Raw genomic sequence first — 4,287 nt, 5'->3', positions numbered from 1 at the left:
TACTCAAAGTAAGCTACAGATATAATGCAATGCTGTTTCAGAGTCCATCAGCATTCTTGAAAAGGATGGAAAAACTAATCACCAACTTCATATGGAAAGGAAAGACACTGTAGATAAGCAAAGAACTGCTAAAGAAGAACAAATTAGGAGGCCTCATATTTTCCAATCGTAAAACCTCCTGTACATCCACAGTAGCAAAACAGCCTGGTACTGATACAATGACAGACATGTAGGCCAATAGAGCAGAATTGAGAACCTAGAAGAAAATTTTTCCATCTTTGGACAACTGATCTTTGACAAAGGGCCAAAGTCCATTAATTGAGGAAGATACAGTCTCTTTAACAAATGGTGCTAGCAAAACTAGAAATCCATTTTCAGAAAAATGAAACAGGATCTTTACTGCACACCATATACAAAAACTAACTCAAGATGGATCAAAGACTCAAGTAAAACCTAACACTATAAAGATCATCAAAGAAATAATAGAAGTAAACACATGCCTAATGTATGGCATAAATACACTATTAAACATAACTAAAAATGCACAAATAGGAGAAGATAAACTAAATGACTAGGACTTCCTAAAAATCAAACACTTCATACATCAAATGATTTCTCTAAAAACATAGAAAGAGAATCTACATATCAGACAAAGGAATAATCTCTAAAATTTATTAAAAAACTTCAATACCTCATCAACAAGAAGACAATTCAATTTAAAAATAGGCAGAGAACATGAACAGACACTTCACTAAAGAAGACATTCAGGCAGCCAACCAATACGTGAAAAGTTTGTAATCATTAGCCACTAGAGAAATGCAAATCAAAATAGTAACAAGCCCTCATCTCACCCCAGCATTAATAGCAAAATTAAAAAAAAAAAAAACCAGAAAACAACAAATTCTGCAAAGGGTGTGGAGAAACTGGAACTCTCATACACTGTTGGTAGGATTTTAAAATGGTACAACCACTGTGGAAAATGGCATGACACTTCCTTAAAAAGTTGGAAATAGAAATATCATATGATCCAGCAATCCCACTACTAGGTATATATCCTAGAGAACTAAGATCTATGATGTGAATAGATACATGTACACTCACATTCATTACAGCATTATTCACAATAGCAAAAAGATAGAAACCACCAAAGTGGAGCCAACAGATGAATGAATAAACAAACCATAGTACATACACACAATGGAATACTACGCAATGTTAAAGAATAAAGGCAAATCCAAAAAACACTTCATAACAGGGATGAACCTGAAGGAGATTATGCCTAGTGGAATAAGTCACCAAATGACAAATATTGTATGAGACCACTATTATAAAATGTCAAGAAAAGATTTACACACAGAAAGAAATATTCTTTGATAGTTACCGGGGGTAGAAGAGGAAGGGAGGGTCAGTCACTAACTAGAAAGCAGAAAAAACAAAACCAAACTCACTGCCGTCAAGTCAAATATGACTCATAGTGACCCTTACTTGGATTTCCGAGGCAGTATCACTATGGAAGTAGATTGCCCAATCTTCCTTCTGAGGAGTGGCTGGTGGGTTTGAACTGCCAGCCTTCTGGTTAGCAGTCAAATGCCTTAGGCATAGGCACTATGTCACCAGAATGGAAAGGCGATATACAATAAGGGGGAGGTCAGTACAATAAGACCAAAGCAAAGGAAGACCCTGGGAGGTGTACAAGAGTTAAAGACAACAAAGGTAGATACTATTACATCTGTAATGCTGCAATAACAGTAAGAACTATAATCTATGACTGAGTACATAGATATGGACGCTGAACAGGTGTGAGATGGTATATATATATATAGATGGTATACCAAAAGAAACCAAACTCACTGATGTTTGTATTTGACGGAGGATATTTCTGCATCTGTATTTATATATGCTGTAAATGTAATTCTGAATATAGTAGAGCATGCAGGTGCAAAGTTATGGAAACTTCTTAGTCACAAACAACCAACTTGAGGGAATCAGTCACTGGGCTTTGGGATGTAGGATCGTAGTCCATAGACCCTAGTCTTGGGGGACAGGTAGGTCAATTGGCGTAACATAATCCACAAAGACCATGTTCTGTGTCCTACTTTGCTGAGTTGTGACTGGGGTCTTAAAAGCTTATGAGCAGCCATCTAAGGTGCAGCTACTGCTTTCTCCCTGTCTGGAGCAAAGAAGAATGAAGAAAATCAAAGACACAAGGAAATAATCAGTCCAAAAGACTAATGGATCATTTGAACCCCAGCCTTCATGGCCCAGAGACCAGAAGACTTAGATATTTCCCAGCTACCACTGCCAAACTCTCTGATTGGGATCACAAAGGTAAGTCTTAGACAGAGTGGGAGAAATGTGGAAGAAAATGCAAAATCATAAAAATGACCAGGCTTACTGGTCTGATAGAGACGGTTAGAATCCCTGAGTGTATGGGCCTTAAACACCACTCATGCCTGGAACTGAACTCATCCTGGTGGATCAACTTCCAGTCAAACAATAGACAGACCTATAAAGTAAACATTAACTCAGAACCATCAACCATTTGAGGTCCAAAGGACAGCATTTGCCCAGACACAAAGGTCAGAATGCAGGAAAGAAAGACAAGTGGAAATGGGGAACCCAGGAAGGAAGTGGGAAGAGTGCTGTTACTTTGTCAGGATTGCAATCAGTATCACAAAACAAAATGTATAGAAATTATAGAATTTCCATAATTTGTAAACTTTTACCCAAACCACAATAAAAAGCTTTTTTTTTACAGAACTGAATGGGTATCTAATATGCTTGCTAAATAAATGTATTTTTTTACCTAAAATAATAAATAAGTAAAAAATAAAATTAAATGATGAAGAATAATTCCCAAATTCTGGGAAAAGGGCTGCAAGTCTTAATTACAGGAAGGGTGAGCTTTTGCCTTGCTCACTGTCTTCATGTGTATGGGATGAACAGAGCTGCATTAGGAGCTGATAAAATGCCAGATGCCATTTTAAATTGGAAGACACCCAGAAATTAGCATCTGCTCAGTGTTTGGAACATGGTAGATGGCTTACATACAAATGAAGTTTGGAATACAACCCATTCATAATTTGGGGACTAAGTGTACTCTAAATCATGTAATTTCCTTATATTAGTCTACATTTTGATGCTGAACTAAAAGTTGCTGAAATAAGTAAACGTACAGAAAAAAAAAAACCTGGTTTTTTGGAACTAGATAGTGGGGATGGTTGCACAACACTATGAATTAATATCATTTAGTTGTACACTTGAAATTATAAAAATGGCAAATTTTGTTATATGTAATTTTCTTGTTTTTTTTAAGAAAATTAAATATATAGATGTTGTTGTTGTTGTTGTTATGTGCCGTCGAGTCGGCCCCGACTCATAGCAACCTCTCCTTGGGTTTCCGAGGCAGTATCACTATGGAAGTAGGATTGCCCAACCTTCCTTCCAAGGAGTGGCTGGTGGGTTTGAACCGCCAGCCTTCTGGTTAGCAGCCAAGTGCTTTAGCCACTATGCTACCAGAGCTCCTAAATATATAGATATATACCACCAAATACAGTGTGTCCCCTGAGATTTCAGAAAGATGAACTATCTCTGTGAGCATCTTTCATAATCTATATTTTCCTATCAGTCATACCACCAGTGGATTTTTAAGAAACTGCCATCATCATCCGTCTTGGTGGTGAGTGTGCCATCAGCAGGTGTATAACATGGAATCATTCTTGTAAAACTAATATAAACAACTAAATTTCCTCTTCCCACTCCACCTCCCACCCCTTGGACTTTGCTGTGCTTCTACAGTTTTTGGAAAGACCAGCTCTGGGGAAGAGCTACTGATTCATTGGCACAGTCATAGGAACCCCTCCAGGGATAAGGGACAGCTTCTAGGTGTGACTTTAAAAAGTTGGTATGCTGGAGCCAATAGGTGAACAATAGTAACAGGAAGACGTGCACTCCTGAGAACAATCAACCACACTAGATCAAAGGGCAGCATTTGCCCAGGGATAAAGCCGAGGCAGGAAGGGCCAGAAAAGAAGGATGAAGGGAAGTGGTAAGCACAGGGAGGAAGTGGGGAGAGTGATGTTACATTATGGGGATCGCAATGAATATCACAGAACAAAATATGGACTAATTGTTCAATGGCAAACCAATCTGGTCTGTAAACTTTCACCTAAATTTAAAAAAAAAAACAAAAAAAAACATGAAATTTTTAAAATGACCAAAAAAAAAAAGATGCTATACCACTGGCTTTGAAGATGGAAGTCATGAGTAAACAAATCTAGTTGGCCT

The sequence above is a fragment of the Orycteropus afer genome, unplaced genomic scaffold (assembly GCF_000298275.1).
Source record: "Orycteropus afer afer isolate SDZICR_OR568_19922 unplaced genomic scaffold, OryAfe1.0 scaffold00106, whole genome shotgun sequence".
Lineage (NCBI taxonomy): Eukaryota > Metazoa > Chordata > Mammalia > Tubulidentata > Orycteropodidae > Orycteropus > Orycteropus afer.
This window is presented reverse-complemented; position numbering follows the sequence as displayed.